The sequence below is a fragment of the Oryctolagus cuniculus genome, chromosome 7 (genome assembly GCF_051225735.1).
Source record: "Oryctolagus cuniculus isolate XC-2025 breed Fujian yellow rabbit chromosome 7, ASM5122573v1, whole genome shotgun sequence".
Taxonomy (NCBI): domain Eukaryota; kingdom Metazoa; phylum Chordata; class Mammalia; order Lagomorpha; family Leporidae; genus Oryctolagus; species Oryctolagus cuniculus.
In genome coordinates this window covers 127,226,207-127,238,041 of record NC_142873.1, presented here as the reverse complement: position 1 = coordinate 127,238,041, position 11,835 = coordinate 127,226,207, and positions in this window count along the sequence as shown.

Below are 11,835 nucleotides of genomic sequence, written 5' to 3'. Positions count from 1 at the left end.
ACTTTTCACCAAGTTATTTTACCACCCATTGATGATTTACAAATTGGTCTTTTCACTGGGAATTACAAAATGTTGATTTTTTTTTTTTTTTTTGGTAAGACTTATTTGTTTATTTGAAAATCAGAGTCACAAAAACGGAGGGAGAGAGAGACTCTTCCATCCACGGGTACACTCTCCAGATAGCCACAGCAGCCAGGGCTGGGCTGGGCCAAAGCCAGGAGCTAGGAGCTCCATCCAGGTCTCCCACCTGGGTAGCAGGGTCCCAAGTTTTTGGGCCACCTCCGCTGCTTTTCCCAGAACATTAGCAGGGAGCTGGATTGGAAGTGGGAGGAGCCGGGACTCGAACCAGCACTCATATGGGATGTTGGCGTTGCAGGTAGTGGCTTTACCCACTGTGCCTTTGCCAGCCTCAAAATGGTGATTTGCTAATTCTACTATTTCTTCTACATTTACTGGCTCTAATTCTATACAGAAAAACTTTTTCACATCTTCCAGGAATATTTGAAGTAAAGTTCATACAGGAATGGTCAGATAAATGCTAAATCTCTTCTCTTAATTTCAAAGTTGGTGTCCTAGCAACTGCTAATGGTGTTCGGCGATTTGGTCCACTCTTTTTTTTTTTTTTTTCCCCAAAGAAACTTTTTGTTCTACTCTCTTTAAAATTGCTATCAATCTGTAGGTCTTACATATTTAATGTATTTTATTCATTTACAATTATCTTTCATTTTTAAAAAGTTGTATTTATTCATTTATATATTTGAAAGGCAGAAGGAGAGAGAGAGAGAGAGACTCTTTCATTTGCTGGTTTACTCCCAAAATGCCCCCAACAGCCAGGCCAAAGTTAGGAGCCAGGAACTCTATCTGGGTCTCCACGTGAATGGAAGGAACCCAAGTACTTGAGCCATCATCTACTGCCCCAGGTGCATTAGCAGGAAACTGGATTGGAAACAGAGGTGGGACTCAAACCAGGCACTCCATTGTGAGATGTGGGTACCCCAAGTGGAGTTTAACCCACTGTGCCATAACACCTGCCCCTATCTTTGGTTTTGTATTGTAGAAAATATCAAACATATACCAAAGGAGAGGGAAATAGTGCAATAAATTCCCATGTATCTGTATCTCAACTTCAATAATTATCAACTCGTGGCTAATTGTTTTATTGTTTTCCCTCAACTATTCTCCTCAACCAAGATGATTTTGAAACAAAATCAAAATATCATACCAATTCATCTATAAATGTTCTGGTATTTCTTTTTTCTTTTTTTTTTTTTTTAAAGATTTATTTATTTATTTGAAAGGTAGAGTTACAGAGGGAAAGAGAAAGTCTTCCATTCACTGGTTTACTCCCCAGAAGGCTGCAATGGCTGGAGCTGGGCCGATCCAAAGCCAGGAGCCAGAAGCTTCTTCCAGGTCTCCCATACGGGTGCAGGGTTCCAAGCACTTGGACCATCTTCTACTGCTTTCCCAGGCAATAGCAGAGAGCTGGATCAGAAATGGAGCAGCCAGGACTCGAACTAGCACCCATATGGGATGCCAGCACTGCAGGAGGTGGCTTTACCTGCTACACCACAGCACCAGCCACTAGTATTTCCTTTTGTGTCTAAGAGATACTAAGTATCTTTGGTATCTCTAAAAGATAAGGTCTTTTATTACCATTATTGCACCTAAAAAGTTAATAATTTCTCAATACTGTATAATAAAATATAGTTGGTGTTAAATATTCTGATAAAGTTTTTTGTTTTAAGTTTTAGTACAAGGCATGTGCTGGCCTCCTAAAAAGGGTTAAGTTGTGTTTCTTCTTCCTCTGTTTCCTGAAAGCATTTGTGCAAGATTAATAATATTATTTAGTATTTCACAAAATTCAATAATGAAATCATGTGGCCTCTAGTTTGTTATAGGGATCATTTTTGTAATAACATTCTTTGGTAAAGATAAGGCTATTAAGACTTTTATTTAATTTTGGCTCAGTTTTTTTTTTTTTTTTTTTTTAATTTGAAAGGCAGAGTTACAGAGAGGGAGAGACACAGAGACAGAGAGATCTTCCATCTACTGGTTCACTCCCCAAATGGCCGCAATGGCCAGGGCTGGGCCAGGCCAAAGCCAGGAGCCAGGAGTTTCTGGATCTCTCGTCGGGGTGCCTGGGCTCATCTTCTTCTGCTTTCCCAGGAGCATTAGCAGGGAGCTGGATCAGAAGTGGAGTAGCCAGGACTCAAACCGGCGACTATATGGGATGCTGGCATGGCAGGCAGTGACTTTACCCCAGTATGCCACAATGCTGGCCCCTTTGCCCCTTTGCTTACTTTTAATAGATTGTGTTCTGCAAATAATTTGTCCATTTCATCTAACTTGTTAAATTTATTGGCATAATTTTGCCCGTAACACTCCCTTGTTGTTGTTGTTTTTAATCTTGGGGCTGGCACTGTGCTGTAGCTGGCTAAGCTTCCATCTCTGGCACCAGCATATCATGGGCTCTGGTTTGTGTCCTGGCTGCTCCTCTTCTGATCCAGCTCTCTGCTATGGTTTTGGAAAGCAGTAGATGACCCAAGTGCTTGGGCCCCTGCAACTGCGTGGGAGACTGGGAAGAAGCTCCCAGCTCTTGGCTTCACACCAGCTCAGCTCTGGCCATTGCAGCCATCTGGGGAGGAGTGTACAGGTGGATGGAAGAGCTCGCTCTCTCTCTCTCTCTCTCTCTCTCTCTCTGTAACTCTGCCTTTCTTTTCTTCTTTCTTTCCTTCCTTTTTTTTTTTTTTAAGATTTATTTATTATTTGAGAGGAAGAGATACAGCGAGAGAGGGAAAGAGTTCTTCCATCCGCTGGTTCACTCCCGAAATGGTCACAACAGCTGGAGCTGTGCCAATAGGAAGCCAGGAGCCAGGAGCTTCTCCCAGGTCTCCCCCATGGGTACAGGGGCCCAAGCACTTGGGACATCTTCCATTGCTTTCCCAGGTGCATTAGCAGGGAGCTGGACTGGAAGTGGGGCAGCTGGGACTTGAACTGACATCCAAATGGGATGCCAGCACTGCAGATGGACCCATCTACTTTTACAATACATACACACACACACACACACACACACATTTAAAAAAAAAGATTAAACTCCAGGATGGAGTTCATGTTATTAAGGAGACTAAGGACGATGTCGTTCCAGGACAGCTAAAGCTGATGAGAACTCAGGATGTCAAATACAGAAGAATGAAAAAGATTGTAGAAGCCAAGAAAATCCAGTGACTAAATCAGAGCTCCATCTGCTGGATTTCCAGGGGAGCAACAGAAGCAGCCTGTGCTCTTTTGCCACCAAAAAGGAAGCTGGACAGTTCGGTGTTGTGACTCGCCCGTAGACAATCCTGGAACCAGTTGGCAGAGTCTTCAATAGACCCAGGTAGAGACCTTGCAGAAGGAAAAAGTGAAAGCAGTTACCCATCACACTCGCCGCAAGCGGATAGCTAGAGAGAGGCAGGAGCAACACAGCTGCCTGACTCAGCAGACTGAATGAGAGGAGAACCTGTTCCATATTGCACAGGAAATTCAAACTTGCCAAGATCTCATGCATACAACTCACAAGGCAAAGGCGAAGAAACGGTGAACTCCCCAACTTTTACAAAGTTCAGAGTCATCAAAAACATTGAAGTGTTACAGACAAGCCTTGTCGTTCTACATTGAAAAATCACTGCATTTTTTTGTTGTTGTTGATTTCAAATTCCATCAGTCCACATGGCCTGGTTTTCCTGTTTGTAAGCATAATTGATCGTCGAGCTGACATTTGATATCTTTCTGTGAACAACATTAAAGCTGCTGTCTTTTTTGGTTGTGAAATCGGTCTTATTTTTAAATACTTAAATTTGTTTTTATTAGGAGAGGTATAAATACTGGAGCAGCGGGGACATGAACCTAATCCTGATACTTAGTCAAGAACAGCAAATATTTATTGCATCTTTATCACGCTAGGAGCTGGAGCTGCAGCTGCTATAAGCATTCTGGTTTATTTCCTCCCTTTGGTAACGCTGTACATAGTTTTTGTGTTAGTTATAGTTATGGTACTTTTTTTTTTTTTTTTGACAGGCAGAGTGGACAGTGAGAGAGAGAGAGACAGAGAGAAAGGTCTTCCTTTTGCCGTTGGTCCACCCTCCAATGGCCACCAGGGCTGGTGCGCTGCGGCCGGCGCACCGCACTGATCTGATGGCAGGAGCCAGGTGCTTCTGGTCTCCCATGGGGTGCAGGGCCCAAGCACTTGGGCCATCCTCCACTGCACTCCCTGGCCACAGCAGAGAGCTGGCCTGGAAGAGGAGCAACCGGGACAGAATCCGGCGCCCTGACCAGGACTAGAACCCCGTGTGCCGGTGCCGCAAGGCGGAGGATTAGCCTAGTGAGCCCTGGCGCCGGCCTTTTTTTTTGGGGGGGTACTGTTTTTATATTGTAAAATTTTAAATAGTTCTTTTCCATGGTTGTTATATCACTAAAGTTTTTAAAAAATAATATGTGTTCATGGTAAAAAAGCAGCTACTGTTTTAAAAAAAAACACTGTTCACCAGACCCATCTCTCAGATACCAAAATTAGATCAAGTCGCCACCCTTCATGCATCCATCATTATTATGAGACTTTGAGGAAGCTGGTGCTGTGGTGTAGCAGGTAAAGCTGCTATCGGGTGCTGGCATCCCATATGGGTGCTTGTTCGTGTCTAGCTGCTCCATTTCCAATCCGGCTGCCTGCTGGTGTGCCTGGGAAAGCAGCAGAAGATGGCTCAAGAGCTTGGGTCCCTGCATCTAAGTGAGAGACCCAGAGGAGGCTCCTGGCTCCTGGCTTTGACCTGCCCCAGCCCTGACCAGTGTGGCCATTTGGGGAGTAAACCAGAGGATGGAAGATTTCTTTCTCTGTCTCTCTTCTCTTTCTCTCAGTAACTCTGCCTTTCTAATAAGTAAATAAATCTTTAAAATCTATATGTATTTAAATAAAAATTAAAAAAAAACACTTTAGGGTTTAAATGTCTGCATGACTTTGGGGGGACAAGTCCTGTTCAATCAGTAACAATGTCTAGTTTGGTACCATGACAGTTTGAAATCCATTCTTAGTTTTTTTCATAATATTCATTTTACATGATCTTTTTTTGGAAGATATACTCTCTAAGCTGTTGATTTTTTAAAAAGATTTTATTTATTTATTTGAAAGTCAGAGTTACAGAGAGAGAAGGAGAGGCAGAGAGAGGGAGAGAGAGGTCTTCCATCTGATGGTTCACTCCCCAAATGGCTGCCATGGTTGGAGCGGGGCTGATCTGAAGTCAGGAGCCAGGAGCTTCTTCGGGGTCTCCCATGCGGGTTCAGGGGCCCAAACACTTGGGCCATCTTCTACTGCTTTCCCAGGCCACAGCAGAAAGCTGGATCGGAAGTGGAGCAGCAGGGACTCGAACCAGCACCCATGTGGGATGCTGGTGCTGCAGGCGCTGGCTTTACCTGCTTACACTACAGCACCGGCCTACTGTTGATATTTTTTAAACTGTTGCCATGACATTTATTCTTTTTTTTTAAAGATTTATTTATTATTTAAAAGGCAGAGTTACAGAGAGGCAGAGAGAGAGAGAGAGAAAGCTCATCCATAGGCTGGTTCACTCCCCAGGTGGCTGCAACCGCCAGAGCTGCATTGATCTGAAGCCAGGACCAGAAGTTTCTTCCAGGCCTCCCACACAGGTGCAGGGGCCCAAGGACTTGGGCCATCCTCCACTGCTTTCCCAGGCCACAGCAGAGAGCTGGATTGGAAGTGGAGCAGCTGGGACTCGAACCGGTGCCCAAAAGGGAATGCTGACACTTCAGGCAGTAGCTTTACCTGCTATGCCACAGTGCTGGCCCCCTCCCTGTACTTTTGATCCAGATTCCTGCTAACCCATGCCCTGTAAGGCAGCAGTGATGGCTCAAGTAGTTGGTTTCCTGCCACCCACGTGGAAGGCTCCTTTGTTCAGCCTGGCACAGCCCTAGCTGTTACGGGCATTTGGGGGAGTGAACCAGCACACGGAAGAACTGTCTGTCTCTGTCTGCCTTTCAAATTAATAAAAATTATTTAGAGAGAACAGAGGGAGTTAGGGTGAATATAAAATCTAGATCCAGCCTTTTCACCAACATGGTGCCAGGAGAAAGGAAGCTCCTGTCGCCACTCCCCCACCCCCCTGCCAAAGCCAGAGCCAAAACAAAGGCTTTGAAGGCCACGATGGCAGTGCTGGGAGCCACTGGCAGCCACACAAGAAAGAAGATCCATATGTCACTCACCTCCAGCGGCAGCCCAGATGTCCTTGGAAGAATGCCCCCAGGAGAACCAAGTTTGATCACTCTGCTTGAATGCTGAGTCTGCCGTGAAGACAACAGCTGTGTTCACTGTGGAGGCCAACAAGCAGCAGCTCAAACAGGCCGTGGAGAAACCACATGACACCCCTGTGCCCGAGGCCGACGCCCTCGGCAGGCCTGGTGGGAGAAGGCAGCATCCGGTCCACTGGCTCCTGACTACGATGCGTTAGGTGTTGCTGATGACATCAGGATCGTCTATGCAGAGTCCAGGCAGCTAATTCTAATGTATGCCTTTTCACCATACATGTGCATTTTTTGGTTTTTTGTTTTGACAGGCAGAGTGGACAGTGAGAGAGAGACAGAGAGAAAGGTCTTCCTTTGCCATTGGTTCACCCTCCAATGGCCACCACGGCTGGCAAGCTGCATCCAGCGCACCGCGCTGATCTGAAGGCAGGAGCCAGGTGCTTCTCCTGGTCTCCCATGGGGTGCAGGGCCCAAGCACTTGGGCCATCCTCCACTGCACTCCCTGGCCACAGCAGAGAGCTGGCCTGGAAGAGGAGCAACCGGGACAGAATCCAGCGCCCGACCGGGACTAGAACCCGGTGTGCCGGTGCCGCAGACAGAGGATTAGCCTATTGAGCCGCGGTGCTGGCCGTTATACCTGTCTTATAAGCTGTACAAAACACATCAATTTTTCTCTTGATTAAAGGTAGTGGAAATGCCAAAGAATAAGGGCCAGACCACTAATTATAGCTAGTGTTTACGAATCTAGCACCATAATTCCAGCCTTAGGACATCCCAAGCAGCTGCGAGGAGAATCCTGGGAAAGGCAAGGATGCTGGAACTGTCTGGGTAGCTCTTAACTTGTGGCCCCATTTTTTTTTTTTTTTTTTTTTTTTTTTTCTGAGACAACACAGAGTCTGGGCAAAGAAGAAGATGACCGAGGTTGGAGAGTGTCGCTCCCCCTCTTCGTGGAGGAACGACATAGGACCCTGCGCTGTTCTTTCATCTGCTCGGCCCTCCCCGGGTTTGCTGCTGGTTCTTCCCGGGTTGGCTACTATCCCTTCCACCTCCGTGGAAGGGCAGTTCCCCCTGGCCACATTCCCCACTTCCGCAGGGGAGCGGCACACCGCCGGCCGGCTCTCTGGGGGCTGCACAGGTGTTCCTTCAGCTAGATGTTCCCCTTAGATGTTTCTGGTGCATGCCGTCTCTCTCCTCCTTTATAGTCCTCCTCTGCCAATCCCAACTCGGCTGCCCACACACCGAGTACGCTGCTCTCCTCCAATCAGGAGCAAGTCCTGCTGTTTATTGGTTGAACTGGAGGCAGCTGTGTAGAAGCTGTTTTCTCCTCTCCCAGTGCCATATTGTGGGAGAGCAGATGCATAGAATAAGTCTTAATTCCAGTAACTTAGTCTAGTCCGGGTTGCTCCCCACAGAGAGGAAAGCAAATGCTTTGGGATCAGATGGTAAAGACAGAATCAGTGTATCCAGAAGGCAGTGCTGGCGTCAGCGTCAGGAACTGGGAGATTTCTTCCAGGCATCCAAGTCCTTTTTAATTTCTGCAAGCTTTTCAGCCAAGTTTGGTATGTCATAGCTCTGAGCCAGATACATTCCAACCACGTTGCCAAAAGCAAATCTAAGCAGGAACTGGAGTGTGATGTCGGCATCAAGAAAGAGATGTATTTTACATGAAAAAAATTGAGCAGAGGCAGAGAGACAGACCAAGAGAGAAACAGAGGTGGACAAAGAGTGTGCCCATCCCCGGGCTCACTCCTTAAATGTCATGCACTCCAGTATGGTTGTGAGTGTCCTAAGCAGTGATTTAACTGCTGTGCTGAAGATCTGTCCCTTTTGGATTTTAAATTGCTCAAGAGAAGAAAAGATTTTAAAATAAGGATTTATTTATTTGAAAAGCAGCATTACAGAGAGAGAGGGAGAGACACAGGGAGGGGAGTAGAGAGAGATCTTCTGGTAGTTCACTTCCCACATGGTTAAAGCAGCTCAGGCTGGTCCAGTTGGAAGCCAGGAGCCTAGAACTCCATCAGGTCTCCTACATGGGTGGCAGGGGTCCATGTGCTTTGGCAATGTTCTACTGCTTTCCCAGGTGCCTCAGCAGGGAGCTGGATCGGAAGCAGAGTAGCAAGGATTCGAATTGGCACTCATGTGGGATGCTGGCATTATAGGTGGTGGCTTAACCTGCTGTGCCACAATGCTGATCCTGAAGAAAAGTTTTGTTTTTTTTTTTTTAAAGACAGACTTTTTTATATTAACTCGCAATATTAGTTTTCTATGGCTACCTGGTCTGAACCAGATCTCCAAAGGTCAATACCAGAGTGCCAGTTGGGTTGTATTGTCCTTTGGAGAATCTAGGGGTATGAAGCTGCCACAAAACACACGAAACACCAGAGTTAAGGGAAAGGTTTATTGTCGGGTGAGAGAAGCCTGATATGGCCAGGGGGAAGAGGACAAGAGAGAAAGCGACAGAGGGATCAGGAGAGAGAGAGCATGTTGCTGGAAGCAGGTCCTGTTATACATTTGCTGGGGGGCAGGAAAGTGGAAGCTGTGAGTCCCATTAGGGTGGGGGTGGAGCTGACACCTGTGCTTAGGCCATGAGGCTTAGGACTGAAGCTTACTTTGCAAGGTAAGATGTCTGGCGCATAGCATGAATAAGATGGCACCATTTTACTAACAGACTCCCTTCTCTCTCTGACATGGACTCTTCTGCCTCCTTCCTCTTAAAAGGACCCTTTTAAGACTATGTTGGGCCCACTGAGATAATCCAGAATCTTCTCCTCGTCTAAAGGTGAGATGGTGAACAACCTTAACACCATCTGCAGCTGTGATTCTCCTTAGCGATTTAACTTTTCACAGTCAGGATCCAGAGATTATGATGTATCTTTTTTTTTTTTTTTAAGATTATTTATTTATTTGAGAGGCAGAGTTAGAGAGAGGGAGAGACGGAGAGAAAGGTCTTCCATCCCCTGGTTCACTTCCCCAAAAGGCTGCAACGCTTGGAGCTGAGCTGATTCAAAGTCAGGAGCCAGGAGCTTCTTCTGGGTTTCCCACATGGGTGCAGGGGTCTAAGGACTTGAGCCATCCTCTGCTGCTTTCCCAGATGCATGGAACAGCTAGGACTTCAACAGTCCTTCAACAACACTGTAGGCTGGGGCTTTACCGCATTGTGCCACTGAGTATCTTTTTAGGTGCCTACCACCCCAACATGGGTTACATAGTTACCATTTTTGGTGATCTTCATTCCTTCCTGTAGAGGAGATGGTGTCAGTCCCTTTAGTCTGAACAATTTTTTAAAAAAAGATTTATTTATTTGAAAGGCAGAGTTACAGACAGAGACAGAGAAAGAGCATGAAATCTTCCATCTGCTGGTTCACTCCCCAAATTGCATCAATGGCCAGAGCTGGGCCAGTCCAAAGCCAGGAGCCAGGAGCTTCATCTGGGTCTCCCACATAGGTACAGGGGCCCATGGACTTGGGCCATCCTCTGGTGCTTTCCCAAAGGCATTAGCTGGATCAGAAGTAGAGCAGCCGGGACTTCAGCTGGCACCTATATGGGATGCCAGCGCTGTAGATGGCAGCTTAACCCGCTGTACCAGTGTTGGCCCCTCTCTCTTTCAAAAAAATTTTTTTTCATCTATTTGAAAGGCAGAGTGATAAGGGGGAAGAAAGAAAAAGAGAGAGAAGTCAACCATCTGCTGGGTCACCCCACCAGCCTAAGGCCTGCCACAGGGCTAGGCCAGGATGCTGGAACTTCATCTGAGTCTCCCATGTGGATGACTTCAGCCATCAACTGCTGTGTCCCAGAATGCATTAGCAGGAAGTTGGATGAGAAGCAGTAGTGCTGGGACTTGAACCAGCGTTCCATGTGGGATGCAGGTCCCGAAAGGTTACTTGACCTCTGTGCCACAAAGCCTCCTCCTAGAGGCTTATTTACTATGAAGCAAAGCTAAGGTTCAGGACCCACAGCACAGACCCTGGGAGTTATGAAAATTACTGGGGTTGGATGGGGATTTGTAAGTAGGTGTCCCAGTTGGGAAGGAGCCAGATTGCAACAGGAAGCATTCCTGATCAATTGCCTACAGAGGTTGCAAAAGAAAGGGTCTAGCCTCCCAAAATTCCATAATTGGTTGGGTGTGTTTTTCTCAATCTGAATTCTTAGTAAGTATTAACTCAGCTACCTAATGTTAGACAATCTGAAAAATTGCAAACACTTCAAGTTTCACCTCGTTCTGCTGGGTGAGAGCAAGCATTCTGGAGCCTGAGTTCAAATCCTGGCTATAATCAACAGGTGCATGACCTGGGGCCTCTCTAAGCTTATTTCCTCACTTTTAAAACAGGGGCATTAACAAACCTATCTCGCAGTTGTGAGCAGTAAATAATCACAGCTGAGCTCACGAGTGCGGGGTGGTAAATCACATGTGTGCACCATTGCCATTGTTAGCAAGCACCTGGGCTAGGTCTTGCTGACTCCTGTTAGAACCCATTAGGCCACTAAGGCACAGATAGTTGACCCCAAACCCAGTGACACTGGGCACGGTTAGTCTAAAGGCTAGTGGAATTTTTATTGCCAGGCAAAGCCCCTCACCTGGGACATTCCAAACTGCCAAGACTCCCAGCCTTTTTGCAGGTCCCCTATCTCCCTGATCAGGGCCCACACGGCACTCTGAGAACATCCACATGCCTTACCAAGAAGGTACTCTGCCTGCTGCCCTAGTGGAATGAAGCCTGACTTCAAACCCCCACCCTCTGTCCTGACAGGTTGAACCCTCTCTTTAACCACCTATTCTGTGCTCCCTAAAATAAAAATATTTTCTGCCTTAATGAGTCATCTGGATGCTTATTCGAACCCTAAAATCCTAAAGCCTAACACCAGCACTGTTTGGGCTAGAAAAAAGAAAACCCCTGACTTCAATGCTGGCATCCCATATAGGGGCTCATTTGAGTCCTGGCTGCTTCGATCCAGCTCCCTGCTAATGCACCTGGGAAAACAGCGGGAGATGGCCCAAGTGCTTAGGCCCCTGCACCCACGTGGCAGAATGAAAAAGCTCCCATCTTGGGAGTGAACCAGCAGATGGAAAGTCTCTGTCTCTCCTCCTATCTCTCTGTGACTTTCAAATAAATATGTGAGATTTTTTTTATTTGAAAGGCAGAGTTATAGAGACGGAGAGCTGACATCTTCCATCTCTAGGTTCACTCCCCAAATGGCCGAAAGGGCTGGAGCTGGACCAATCCGGAGCCAGGAGGTTCTTCTGGGTCTCCAGGGGCCCAAGCAATTGGGCCAACTTCTGCTGCTTTCCTAGGCATAGTAGCAGGGAGCTGGATTGGAAGTGGAGCAGGTGGTCTGGAACCCGCGCCCATATTGCATGCCGGCATCGCCGGCAGAGGCTTAAAGTGGTCCCCATAAATAAATCTGAAAAAAAAAAACAAACAAAAAAAAACCAAAAAAACAAAAACCCAAACAATAAAACAACCAAAACCAAAACCCTCCAAACCGAGAAAATCAGGTCCTCTGGGAGCTTCCGTTACTAAGCCCACCACGGGACAGTTTGGGCAG